This window comes from Cupressus sempervirens, chromosome 5 (assembly GCF_028749045.1).
Source record: "Cupressus sempervirens isolate cs-2001-9-10 chromosome 5, ASM2874904v1, whole genome shotgun sequence".
Taxonomy (NCBI): Eukaryota; Viridiplantae; Streptophyta; class Pinopsida; order Cupressales; family Cupressaceae; genus Cupressus; species Cupressus sempervirens.
Genome location: NC_143122.1, coordinates 1,043,495,361 through 1,043,510,554, shown reverse-complemented (window position 1 = coordinate 1,043,510,554; position 15,194 = coordinate 1,043,495,361).

Here is a 15,194-nt window from a genome sequence, read left to right as displayed (position 1 = left end):
AGTATGTGGATCAAGTGGTAGAGCACCAATAGCAAAAGCATCTATAAGACTATACTTGCCACAACCTTGGTAATTGATCTTAACTGTGGAAAGAGTGGAGGCTAAAATGGTGTCCAGATCATGGTAGGTGCTAGAGGAACTAGCTGTGGTGGTGCCAATATGAAGCTTCAACCGCATTGCAATAAGCAAAGGGTTCAGGATCTGTGTGGATGGTTATCTCAATGCCATTATGCAAAAATTTGACGCACTGATGATATGTGGATGGAACAACCTTCATGGCATGAATCCATGGATGACCGAGGAGGATGTTATATGAAAGATTAAGATCAACTACATGACAGAGTGTTTCTTGAGTGGCTGGGCCAACTCTGATAGGGAGCAAGATGGTTCCTTTAGCAGTATGCTCCAAATTGTCATATGCCTTAATGGTGATCACCTCATTGATGATATTTGCTTTAGTATATCATGTCTGCTTGATGAACTTTAGAGTACATAGGTTTTGAGCCAATCCATAATCTATCATGACACATTTAACTACAAAGTCAAAAACCATAATAGCGATGTGAAGTGGGAGGATGTGATCAGGTTCAACTGCTAGGATATCAATGGTTTTGAAGGATAAGGCACATGAGGATGAAAGATGGCCAACCAAGTTGCAAAACTCAGTGGCATTTATGTTAGAGGGGATGCGTGACTTAGGTAGAGTACTTTCAAGGATCTCTTGATAAAGTGGGCTTGTTCGTAAGAGATCCAGGATGGAGATCTGGGCTGGCGTGTTTCCAAGGTGTTCCAAGATGTTATATTGTGGCCCTAGTGAAGGTGATTCTAATGGAGATGCTCGATATGGAGGTGGTCGTGCTGATGGTGGTCTAATTTATGTGGATACAAGTGGACCAACTATATTGAGTCACGTCCAATGGGTAGCAACTGCACACTAAGTGTCTGGGCCTTTGACATTGATGACATTGATGGATGGTTCAACTTGTGATATGCTTCCAATTAAGCTACCATAGTCTACGTATGCTGAGGTATAATTTTGAGACGTGTCTCGATTGTCACCTTGTTTACTCGGAGCATTGTTAGGTTTGTTGACAGGAGGGTTTGCAAGTGCCTTTCTCAGATTCATGTTGTGAGGAGGGAAAGCATTTTGATACATCATTAATCCTACATTAGGTGAGGGTTGTGCCCCCATTGTCATCTCTTTTCGGTCAATGAGGTCCTATACATAATCCTTAAGTTGCATGCATTTAAGGGTAGTGTGCCCTTTGATAGGATGGAATTTGCAATATTCATTATCTTTTTACCAGGATGCTCTAGACTAATTGGGTTCCAAGGGTTGTGTTTGTGGATACCAAACAAGGTTATCTTTGGCCAATTTTTCAAATATTGTATCAAGAGGTTCCCCCAATGGAGTGTATGTTTGTGGTTGCCTCTAAACACGGGGTTTACTACCTGCTGACAGTGTGATAGATTTAGTTTGATTATGAGGAATAGGTATTTGCTAATGAGTTTGCACAGGTGGTTGGTGATACACAGGGGGTTACTATTGATAAGTTTTTTGTTGGAAAAATGTGGGGGGAACATTGGTAGCCACCCCAACAATATGGAACTGTCGAGTGTCAATGGCACCATCTGTCACTGTATTCTTGTTTTTGTTCCAATATCAGGTTTTGTCATTGCTCAAACTGCGGTCCTGGGTGTTTTCTTTGTACAATCTAATGACACCATCCTTAATGAGGCCTTGCTCGAGGCCCATTCATTTTTCTTTGATGTCCTTGTATGTTTGCAAACAGTTCATAACCATATGATGAGCAAGGCTAGGGTGTGCATTGTTTATGAACATCTTGACAAGATGGCGCTCAGGGATGGTACAAGAGATCCTTGTTGTGAGGATCTTCCAGTGTTGTAAGTACTCTGCAAGGCTTTCTCCTCCCATTTGTTTAGTGTGGATGAGGTCTACTACAGATAATTCAGTTTCAACGAGATGGGTATACTGAGCAACAAAGGCCTCAAAAAGTTCTGCAAAAGTTTTAATAGTACCTTGAGGGATATGACAGAACCATTCCAAGGCTGGTCCTAGTAGGCTCTTGGGAAAGAGTCGCATGAGGAACACATAATTATAAGCTACCTCTTGAAAATGCATATAGAATTCCTTAAAATGTGTGACTGGATCACTCTTCCCTGTAAATTTTTCAAACTTGGGGATCTCAAAATGTTTAGGAAATGGAGTCAATGTGATAGTCCTATCAAAAGGGTATGGGAAATCATTTTCAAATTTGAAAGTTTTGGTGTTCATCCCATCTTTTAGGGCTTTGAGAGCATTTTTCATCTCTTCCCATTCAGAATTTACAGGTGGAGAAGTGAGTGCCCCCGATCCAGATGCCCCTGGTGTAGGATACGTGCCAGAATCTAAAGTGTGATATGGAGAACTTTGATGACCATATCATGTCTATGAAAAAATGGTTTGCATAACTGGTGGAGTGTATTCTATGGTTTGTTGGAATGTGGGTTGTGCATACTGTTGCATCTGCTGAGGTTGGTGTGGTAGATAACTATGAGGTTGTTGCCCTATGAGATAGTTCTGTGTGGGTGCTTGGGCATATTGCTGATGTGAAGACTGCAACTGAAATGGTGGTAATGTGGATAATGCTTATGCTATGCTCTGGGAATATATACCATGCCCAATATATGTGGGTTGTGCACCTTCTTGAGAGTAGGACTGATTTGGAATAGGCACAATGTAGTTAATTTGTGGCAAAGTGTTTACTATAGGGAACTGCAATGGCGGTGAATTTGGGCTATTGCCTAGAGGTGGCATAGAGAAATAGTTGGTGAGGGGTGGGAGTGAATAGCTATGTGAAGCAGTGGATGATAATGTCGAAGGTGTGGACGTGATTGCAGTGCTAGAGGGAAGACTAGTGATAGGTGCCTGTGTCGCAGTAATATTCCAAGGTCCCAAAGGAAATGCAACTGAAGAGCTTTGGCTAGTTACAAAGGGGTTGATGGTGATGTTTGGTGGGATGGAAGATGAGGTATTGGATCCTAATGGTGGTATTTGAGTAGCAAATGGACTAGATGTGATATGTGGTGGAAATGAAAAGGTAGTGTTGCTACATGCAAATGGGGGATTTGGTGGAATGGAAAAGTGAGTGGTAGAAACAGATGCAAATGGTATACTTGAGGTTGGTTGAGATGTAGTATGCACTAATGGTTGAGTGAGAATGGGTTGAGTGTTTTCTGGAATGGGAACTGGCACTTGGGTCGAGGGTATATTTGGGTCTGTTGGTTCTACCTGAGGTGTTTGCCATCCAAACAATGGGTGAGTAGGATCTGTTATGTCGATAGGTGGTGGACGTCCAAACTCAAAGACACCAAAATTATCTCGTAAGAAATTTTCCATGATGGTTTCCTTGTTGTGATCTATGATGGCATTTATGATGGTAGCATGACCAGGTTGGTTCATGAAAGCCTCAATATCTATGGATGATCTTGGTTCTTCTGGGATTTGCGGTGGTGGATCTGATGGTGTCATGGATACTACAAAGTACAGTTGAGCTCAAGATGTGCTACCACTATGACTAGGATCCATATCTTTTGTGTGTGTGTGTTCCTACCAAAATGTGTGGTGGGTGGCATGAAAGAATGCTTTTCCTAAAGATGTAAATGCAGCAAGGGATGATACTAAGGAAGTCTAAATGATATGGTGCTAAGTGCAAGAAACTTGTGTTTTCCTAAAATATGAATGTGGAAGTGTGATGATGATGCAAAAAGTGTGACCCTAACCTTTGGATCAAGGTAATGTGGGACACCAATAACAACCTATTCCTGGAAAAGTGTTTTGTTTCAAGGATACTCAAGATGATGAAAGATGTGATGCAAAAATGTTTCTAAGTGAGTGAGGAAATAACACTAAGATTTTAACAATGCATGCGGAGGATTCTTCTTCAACAACCTAAGATGAGAGGAGATGGTCTAACTTCAAATGGTTGAATGGGATAGTGCAATTCCTAGATGAGAGACTAAACCTATAAGTGTGTAAGTGTGTGTGGAAAAAGGAAGGACCTAATCAGAATGAGTAATAGTAGAGTTGTTGATAAGGCTCATATTAACACCACGTCGAAGGGTTAGGTTTTAGATTTTGTAGTCTCATTCAGTTTGCAATGCTACCTCAGCTCCGTCTTTCTCAATTTGATCCAATTTGGCAATCCTAGGGTTAGGGGTATGTTTCTTATGCTTTGCTTCGATTTCCTTATAGGCTGGTATTTGAGGAAGCTTAGCCTTCTTAAACTTAGTCTTGGGATGGCTTGACATGAGATATTTCCAAGGATTTAAATCACAACTATGGGGTTTTTGGAGGTAGTGACTACGCAAAGTATACCTTCTAGACCTTGGGTTGGAACATAAATCAATTAAGAAGTAGCAAGTTTTGGATTCTTTTCAAGATGAATTTGGCTAACTATCTTCTAGGCAAGGAAAAATGTGTCATTTTTGGTCAAGTAGATTGGTAGCAAAAGGTATATTGAAAAGAGCAATTGTTGGATCTTTTTAGAGCAAAAGGGGTTCGTTGGTAACTAGACCTTTGTGGGGTATTTTCTAGATAATAAGTGTAGGCAAAAGGTAAACTTAAAAGTATGATGTTGCGAGTGGGCTTGCTAACAACCACTTCTTACATATGAAGGTGAGGGTCTCTCAAAGATAAAATTTGTGATATTTTCGGTCAAGTAGGGTAAATGGAAAAGTATTCTTAAAAAAGAGCAAGACTTTGGGCCAACAAATGATTTATAACTTCGGTTCTTCTTAGTGATTTTTGAGGGAATAAGTAGATCACTTTAAAAAAAATAGACAAACTGGACCAGAAAGACAAGCAGTTGTTGTGAATGGACTTGCTAACAATCGTTGTTTTTGAAATGATGAAGGTGAAACTTTCTTTCTTTTGATACAGGAATAAATGAGCAAACAATTTCTCAAAGGACAAAGCAACTTTGAGAAATACAAATAGTTGATCTCTTTAGCAAAAGGATTTATTTTTTGTAGTAACCACTGAATTGTTTATGTTCAACGAATGTTTTCACAGGTCTTGAGCATAATTTAAGATAGTTCAAACACACACTTTATCCCTACAAGTCAGAATTTGATTGTAATATGTTATTCAACAACCCACGGCTTGATGTCTCCTAGTTCTAGTGCAATATTTCCCTCTAATCAAAGAGGTGAGTTGATACAAGAGTCGATTGACAAAGGATACACATCAGAGAACCTTCAAGGCATGACAAATAGAAGTTCCCCTTCTACGAGAACAATGACCCTTGGAGATGAAACCCAAGTGGCCTTATGCCTCTACCAGGGGAGCACAATGGTGAGTACTCTTGAGGGATTTTGTTTCCCTTGCACCGTGAATGACATACCATGAAAGAAAGTGAGATAATTTAGACTAAGAGGGTTGTAAATGGGTCTATGGAGTCTCTGCAATGGTTGTTACTAGCTGTGATCCACTTAAGGTCTATTTTGGACATGCTAAAATTGTGGGAAAGTTTTCCCACCTCAGAATACCTCTAGAAACATGCCACCTGAACTAAAGAGATGGAACAAGAAGGTTTAACCTTCCCCTCATTTATATATCAGCCAGACTATTTACCGATTTGAACTTCTCACCAAAGGGGATCCGCATCCCAGAGGTGGATGAACTCACTAGAAGCACTCCTAGGTTGTTGCGGATGATCTTGCTAACAACTTTTAGTACATGCATCACGCATTTTAATGGTCTTACTTTGCATGAAAAGAGAGAAGTCTAAGATACACAAAAATGTACAATCTCAAAACGTGCAAGACATGGGGTTCATTTCTATTTGGACACTTTAATGCTCTACTCTACAACTTTTGAAAACACACGTGTTTAGCATATAAGATTCATTCCAACTTCACAACATCGGCAACAAATTTAAATCAAGTCAGCAAAAGGAAAATCGCATGCCAAAGCTTCAAAGAGGAGGGAATAAGAGCGTTTTAAATCTTTAAGACATTCAAGATTTGATGAAGTTTATTTTAAGCCCCAAATTTGAAGTGTTTGCACATAATGTTCTTTAACGTCTTAAAATGGAGTGTTCATCGCAATGGTTAATTACTAATCATTCATTCCATGAAAAAGCAAGATTTGTTCAATTGTAAGCCATTCAACAGATGATTGATAATGATAAAATATGCACAAAACACGTCAACATAAAACTTGCAAATGAAAAACTATTAGAACTTTGAGCAAAAAAAACCTCACAACAAACCCACAGGTTAAGAATGCATTCCCGTAGGTGCGGGAATGCAAAAACTATCAACGAGAACACAAAAAAGGTGAAGCTGAGATTTGGACAGAAAGGCCAAGTGATCCTGTGGGTTAATGCAGCGATCTCGCAATCGCAAGAATGCGGATAAAGTTAGTAGGAATGTGGGACAAAAAATTGGTGATAGTAAAAATTGAAGTCATGGGTTTAAAAATGCAGAGTGATCCCACATATAAGCAATCCTGTGGGTATACTTTAGTGCATTCCTGCAGGAAATTATTTCAGTGGGTTTGAAAGGTCAACAGTTGGCAAGGATGAGTAGGTTTGATGGGCAACAAATGCATTCTCATAGGGAAATAGAAGTGATCTTGTAGGCGTTTAATGTGTTCCCACAGAATAAAAGACCGACAGGAATGCAACGAGTTTTTTTTGCTAATGTTTCTATTGCTTGTGGGATGAATGCCGAACTCGCAGTCGTGGGTTCGCATTTCCACTAGGTAATAGCAGCATTCCCGTGGTTGTGGGATCGCATTCCTGGGGTAGCGGGATCGCAAAAATAAGTTGTTTTAAAGTGTTTAAAATTGAAAAATATTTAGATGGCCAAAAATGCATTTCCCAAAGATTGACTTGTGTACCTGCAGCAATGTTAGAAAATGACCTACAAAAACTCACAAGCAAACAACATTACTTTGGTTAGTTCATTAAAAAAAACTAAAAATTGATTAGATTGACCCAAATGTGGGGTCCCATCAGGCGTGCCAAAATGTATCACCTAGTTTAGTAGTGTAAATTGAATACTAGCTATTAAATAAGACATTAACCATACTAAACAAAACTAACACTTAAGATAGGACCAAAGAAGATAAAACTTGAGGAAAGTAGACCAAAGATGGTATACTCCTCAAATGCTTCTTATGATGATGAAGCTATGCCCCTGATGAGAGGGGATGTATGCTCACGTTGTACTCAAGCTCCAAGTAGATGGGTGATAATCAAATATGGGTGTGGATGAGGGTTTCAACAATGGAGGTATGAAAGGATTTCAACATTATGATGGTATTTTGGTAGTTTTTAGGCTCTCAAAATAGAATTATAACTTTGCATGAAAGGTGGATGATTTTGTGAAGGGAGGAGGTTCAATTTATAGGTCAAGGGTTGGAGAAATGGAGGGCCAAGATGTGAAGATGATGAGATGGTGAGGGAGGTTTAGGATGTACTCAAAAGGGAGCACAAGGATTGTGCTAGTTTAGCACCAATGGGAAGGTGACACTTGTCATAAGAAGGATGAGTGTGAGAGGATAGGATAAGGGTTGGTCAAAGGCTTGATGAGGGTAGTTGAGTATGTAAGAGTCATGAGTGAGGATGGGAGAGGTGTAAGATTCATAAATGTTGGAGGGTGAGGGTGAGGATGAGATTGTTGACTTTGGCTTGGGTTAGAAAGTCTTAACCCTTACTTAAAGTTGTCACATGTTTAGGAGGGAGATTAGGATTAACTTAGAATAGGGGGTTAGGGGGTAAGTGACTTAGATTTGATGGAATGGGTTAGTTAGGTGGCTAAGTGAGGTTAGTATGTGTGAATGGGTTGGATTAGGGGTTAGGATAGGGTTTAGGGAGGCTCTTAGGATTTTAGATATTTTATTAAATAATTTATTTAATAAAATGGGGAGTATGGAATTAAATTGAATAGATTTGATGATTTATTCAATTTAATAGAGGAAGAGGGATTTAATTGATAAATTGATTTTGGGTGATCATTTGATTTTATCAATTGGACTATAGTTAATTAAATAAATTAATTAACTAAGGGATGATGATTAATTAATTTAATAGTAAACATTTAATCAATAATGTCCTAGGAAATGACTAAATATGATTACCTATTGATGTAATCTGATTTAGGTGTCTACATTTTGCCCCTCTTTGACATAATGTTGAAACAACACTATTTCAAAGAAGTTGAAACATAAATGACATGAAGAAGACTTTTTAAAGAAACATAGTTGCCCTAGTTTTGAGTAGAAGAGGAGAGAATGGACTGCATGATGCCCCCTCAAGAAGGCGACAGGGAAAGAAAAAGCAACACGATGACATCTTGACAAAAAAGTAGGAAGCTGGCAAGGGCAGGGAAGGCGCGAAAGAGGGAAAAATAGATAAAAGAAGAGAAAACAAAGGAAAAAAAAGCAAAGGGGCAGGAAAAACTGGAGTGCTAGATGACTAAGAGGGGTAGCTAGGGCACTTGGAAAGGCTATAAGTGGCTAAGAGGGGGCCAAAAGGGGTCAGTTGCAGTCAGATTGAGGAGGAGATATTGGTGGTTAGGAGCTCAGCAGTGGGGATTACAATGGTAGGTATTGGGCGACCAAAGCACCGAGCAGACATAGCGTGACGAGTACGAGTATGAGGGATGCCTGATCGATCGGTAGGGTCTAAAACCTCTTTGTGATTTTTGTGTATGCATTTGTTAGGGCATTCCTACCAAAGCAGAAATGAGATCCTACTCGCACGGGTCTAGCAAGAATGCTGGCAGGATCAGCGGGATCGCGATCTCGCAACACTAGCATCATCTGAGAGTTTAGTGAGGATTCAAATAGTGTTTTGTGGTAATACGTTCCTAAGGTGTAGCTACCGCAGGAACCCGCTAGCGAGATCGAGGCAAAAAGGTCAAGGGGAATACCAAGGTCAACACCGCAACCCTGTCAGAATATAGTTTTGCAAGAATGCGAGTGGGTAGGCTTCGCAGGAATGAGAGCTGTGCGGAATAAAGGCAAAAAAATATGGGGTTGAGGAAAGGGAGGGTGGGAGGATAAACAAGGAGATAGAAAACTAACATTTGGATTTATTTTGGTGGTGTGCAGTGGTCCTTGGATGCGTTAGTGTCACCCGAGCGACGAGTAGCAGTGTCAAGTGCAATGGAGAGATGTTGAAGCCGACCGACTAGGTGTGGATCAAGGCAATCAGACTAGGCTACTTGGCGAGATTTTCCCATACCTGCACTTACATGACGATGGTCACAGCACTGTGCGAGAGATGGCATAGTGAGACAGCGATGTTTCACTTATCAATGCGGGAGATGACGGTGATGCTGGAGGATGTGTATCGCATATTCAGACTACTAGTGTGGGGGACGCCAGTCATGGTGACAAGAGAGATGACAACAGAGGTGACTGTATAGAGACTGGTGGGGCCTAGAGTCGAGTACAGTCTCTGATAGGGACAGTTTGCACTAGACGAGCATCTGGATCACGTGACAGCAGAGAGGTAGATCTATTTCTATGTGTTAAGGTTAGTTTCAGGGTACATTGCCCCAGATACAGGTGGTACAGGGGTTATGCTAGCATTGAATCCAGTGGTAATGCAAATAGTGGAGGCGAGATGCCCAGCGGCATGGGGTTCACTCATGTTGGCCGAGCTATACCAGGACCTACATCAGATAGTGTACTAGGGTGGTGGCCGACAGGGGAGGAGTATTGGGTTTCTAACACTATTACAAGTATGGGCGTGGGAGCATATTGCAGTGCTCACGCCATTGGGGCGCAGACAGAGGCAGGCAGAGGAACTAGTGGCATACAGCTAGGCTGAGCCATTGACATACCACAACACAGATTCAGTGGACTACTGGAGAGTGTGCATCAATGATATAGTGATAGTGGTGTGGAGGCCATACATGGGCCTGGGACCTTGGGCAGAGGAGGGAGAGAAGCTCCCATACACTATTTTTCCATGCTTTGTGTTCGAGAGGTGGGAGTATGTGGCAAAGCAATACAAGCCAGACAGGGTGCTACAATAGTTTGGATGGCAGCAGACGGTGCCAGGGGATCCGAACTGGTATCAATGGGTGACACGCGAGCCAATATCGATGTACGGGCCAGCCCTTCGAAGGGATGGTTTGTTGAGGGCATGGCTAGAGCTAGAGCCACAACAATGGGATTGGTTCAACGGGGCGGTAGATGCGAGCTCCACACAGGAGTATTGAGATACTTTTGTTTGACCGAGACCAATGGAGAGAGCATAGGGCACAAGGTCAATGGTGGTGGTAGGTGAGCTAGCCCAAGCGGCCCAACAGGGGTAGTATGTGATGAGAGGGTTGCAACAATGGTTGCACAGGAGGAGGAGCTGACCTAGCAGAGGAGGAGGGTTTGGGGGGAGGAGAGGAGAGCTCAGCCAGGGAGGAGAGCAGAGGAGAGGGGAGCCTAGCCAGAGAGAGGAGGAGAGGGACATAGGGGCGACAGAGGGCATCAGGGGGAGATGCAGGGGGATCGTTTGCCAAGGGAGAAGATGACATATTTCTAGCCTAGTACACCTTGCTAGAGCAGGCACACACAGTGATGAGCTAGCTGCTCTGTGATACACAACAAGAGAGAGATCAGCTCCAAGTAGAGCAAGACCAGTTTAGATAGGAGCAGGATTCAACCTAGGGGCAGGTAGACAAGGCAGGTGTGGAGGTGGGGAGGCTACAAATGGAGGTGGGTCGAGTAGAGGGGAGGTTGGATGCCATGACTTTGGAGCAGCAGGGGGTGTAGGCGAGACTAGATGCCCTTTAGTAGGAGTGAGATAGGCTGGTGGTGGAGGTAGTGACCTTATAGGTGCAGGTGGCAGTGAGAGGGGATTTGGATGAGTTGCAAAGACTTCGAGCAGAGATGGAGGATTTGAGGGAGAGGGCTGGATTCTACTAGGGGAGGTACCATGCCACAGTGCCATCACAGATTGAGAACTATAGGTGACCGACTCGGTCAAGGAAAGCAGGTACCCACACAAGGATGCAAGGAGGAGAGGAGAGTGGATGGAGCACTAGGGGGAGAGTACAGGTGGGTCCCAACGTACATGACATAGTCAGAGGGCAAGGTTGAGCCAGTGACAAGGGAGGAGGGAGGAGGCAAAGAGCTTCAGGATAGGGGGAGGACTGATGAGGCCACCACCTCCACCACCAACAGCACCAGGCACCGAGAGAGGGGCAGAGGTGGAGACCGATGATGCAGGGATGATGGGCTAACCATCGACGAGTAGGTGACTTTTTGGGATACTGAGTATTATGTATATATTGGCTTTTTTGAGACACATGGAGATTTTGTCCAGTCTCAAACCCATTTGTATGATATGGACATTGTACACTGATAGACTGTTATTCTTTCATTCTTTCATTGATATATAGATCTGATGATTCTAGTGAGATATGTGTTATGGACTGGTGATGTTATGTATAGTGTTTGATATGCGTTGGATAGGCAGTGATGTTTTCATGATATTGCTGACAATTGGTGATGCAGGATGTGATTTTTGATGATATTGTATATATGATACAATATATTTTTTATGTGATTTGGCTACGATAGTGCAAATATGATGTGATGTGATCCTTGCTAACATGATTTTCCTTATGATATTATAGATGTGATGCAATATGTTTTCTTTTTTTGATGTAATCCCTAATGATGAGATTTGTTGTATGATAGATGTTATGTGGTGTGATATGTTTTGATACGATCTTGACGATGTGATGTGGCTTATGATGGATGTGATGTGATCTCGGAGAATGTGATTTCTTTTGAGAGTATCTAATATGATGTTGTATGATGATAAGTACAAACTAAAAAATAAGTGACAAATGTAAAATGAATCACCAACTAAAGGATAAACAACAGATTTATGATATGGAAAATGAATATAATGTCATGACATTTAGGATATGTTAATACAAACTAAATATGGATGAAAGATTGAAAAATGAATCACAAAATAAAAGATGAAAATACAAAAAAAATGAAGTACAACTTAATGATGGAACTATTTAATGATGAACTACAATGCTAAAATGAATTCAAACTTAATGATGAAAGATAATGCTAAAATGAAACGTAATCTAATGATAAATGACAATGCTAAAATGAATTATAATCCAATGATGAATGACTATGCTAAAATGAATCATAATCCAATGATGAATGACTATGCTAAAATGAACCATAATCTAATGATGAATGACTATAATGCTAAAGCTTAAGCAAACTAAAAGAGAGAACAATAAATTTATGATATGCTAAAAAGAACACAAACTAAAAGATACACCTGAGATTTATGATAAGCATATGAGAATAACATAAAAGACCGAATGCAATAATATTCTGAGATATGATAAAAGGATACAATCTATGATAATACAACATACTAGATCCTAGGAGATGCAAGACAAACGATGATGGTGGAATAGGATAACCAATGCTTGACTTATGATAGTGTTCTATGATATGAAAAGTGAACATAGGAGATACTAGCGCTAAGGAGAATAATGTTGGAAAAAGAGTGACCAAAAAACTCACAATGAGGAGGATAGCAAAGATTTTAGAGCTAGGATAGTAACTTATGATAGGGATCACATCATGATGAGAATGAATAAGAATTGATGTTCAAGGTTTTAAATCAAATGATTCTGAGGGTGGAAAAAGTGATAGTTCAAGGGAGAGGGGTGATGAAAAGGAGGAGGATACCAGGGGTTCTAAAAAAAATAAAAGTGAGGCGTAGGGGAAGCTTGAGCATGGGGTACTTCGTGAGGAAGTACCACTATGTAGTATGAGCACTTTATTTGATATAGGATTGTTAGGAATCTGCCAAAGTTACTAAGAATGTCAAGGCCTTTCTCCCAAAATTCCATAGAACTGACTCAAACAGGCATGCAAGGATTGCCCCAACATCACACATGAGTCTTGGAGAGATCAGTGTTGGAATGATGATGGGTGATCCACAAGCAAACAAGATTACCCAAGTGCATCATGTTTTATCGAAAGATGAAAATATGCTTAAATATGCAAGGATAATATCAAACTAACTCTCAAGCAGCCAAAGACTATGATCAAAACCTACCTCCTTAGTTGCTCCAGTCAAAACACACCATGATATGAAATGATCATGGCGATCTTGAGGAGGAAACAAAAAAAGATACATGGAAACAATCAACCAAAATATACAACAAAAGATTCTACAAAGTGAAAAAGTAACATTTTGCCAAAGAGATCAACTAATGAGCTACTGACGGGTTGCAACAAGACCTAGATAGTATGTCTTTGCTTGTCTTTGCATAAATACCATACCTTTTTGTAAATTTCTGTGAGGTTGGATAATACCAAAATAAACTTTCCCAACTTAGATTAAACATCTAGGATGTTGTCCCTAATTGGTCAAGTAATTATTTTGTAAGAAAAATAATTTCTTTACCTTTCATTTTGATGTTCTATACATTTGAAATATCTCTTTTCTGTACCATTTGTACTAATGTATGAGGTTATACACATTATCATCAACATGTATAGTATTCCCATTTATCTTCTTTTTGAAGAATAACATCGTATAAACAAGTTGCATATAAAACAATACAATGTTGTAAACCATTTCCATACTTAGACAATTTTTTGAGTACCAAAAAGCTAATTATGTTTATTTCTGAGGTTTACTACAAGCATGTACATCATTGTTTGACATTAATGAAAAAATTTACATATCTACATATATCCAATTGTCAACAATCTCCCCCTTTGGCATTAATGGCAATAAAGTAGGAAAATTGGCTAAGTATCAAAAACTTTACCAAAACTTACAACATTACTATACTTATTATCTATTACAAATGCTTCATCTTAAAAATGCTCCCCCTTTTGGCATGACTACAAAATGCATAACTTACAATTTTCTTACACAACTTCTCCCTCTTTGACATAAATGACAAAGGTCAAAATGTCCAAAATACTATCAAAGTTCTTCTAACTGCTATAAAAAACTATCAAAAATTTATGTCTTGCTGCCTCAAGCTGATATCATCTTCATACAATAATATTTTTTTTTCCTCTTTCCATACCTTTCTCCCATGTATCCTTGATTGCTTCAGCTATAGTGAGAATTGTACATAAGGCATATGTCATAATCTCAATTACATTAAGGTTGGAATATATAAAATTAGAATATTAGAATAAGTGTCCTTTGCTTTGACACATTCTTCCAACCATCTCTCAATGGATGATAGTTTCATAGCTATAAATTCTTTGAAATCTGATACTCTTCTCAAAATTAGCTCTTTCTCAAGTTGCAACTTTCTGATGTTAGTGTGAACATTGACAACTTTTCTTTCAAAATCATCAACTCTACTAGAGGGTTCCTATAACTGACTTGTCATATATTCCAACACACTCAGCTTTCCTTCCATCTGATTATCCAAAACTTTAGTTAACTTGTGATATAAAGTAAATTTGATGTATAGTACCTTGCCATCTTGTTGACATCTTTGGAGTTTCTTGATATAAGTATCAAGACTCATTGAATCATTCTTTATTTTCTTAAAACAATGCTAAAAAGATTAGCATCATGAGAAATTTGAGTCTTAGATTCTACAACATTAAAAAAATTAATAAATTCATCATTAAATGATTTTATTACTACTTTGTCTCTCTGTTCGGGGTCTTTTGTATGTTTGGTTGCTAGAGTGTTGTGTAATCTATCAGTCACTTCCATTAATGCTCCCTATAGACTCTTGACTTTCTTGTTCTTCTGAATCAATTTGTTCAAAGATGAGATCAAGTTAGATAGATCATCATCACCACCTATGTGGAGTGGATGAGCTAGATGCTTTAGTCTCATCTTTCTTTTGTTTCTTCTTTGTTGTCTCCCTTGTTTTTCTCTCTTCTTTTTCCTTCTCTTTTTCTTTTCTTTTTCTAGCTTCTTCTATTTTTTTGGATTTGAGTAAATGTGAATGTCAAATCCACAAGCCCTTGAATCACTTGCACATAGAAAACCTATCACAGAGAAGAAAAAGACAAGAAGAGACAAGGGTTTGGTTTGAAAATAAGAAAATTGTATTCTCAGATAAAATGTAAATTGATGTATAATATGATATGAATTTACAATGAGAGGGACCAAATATAAAGGCCTCAAGGAAGCTTGTAG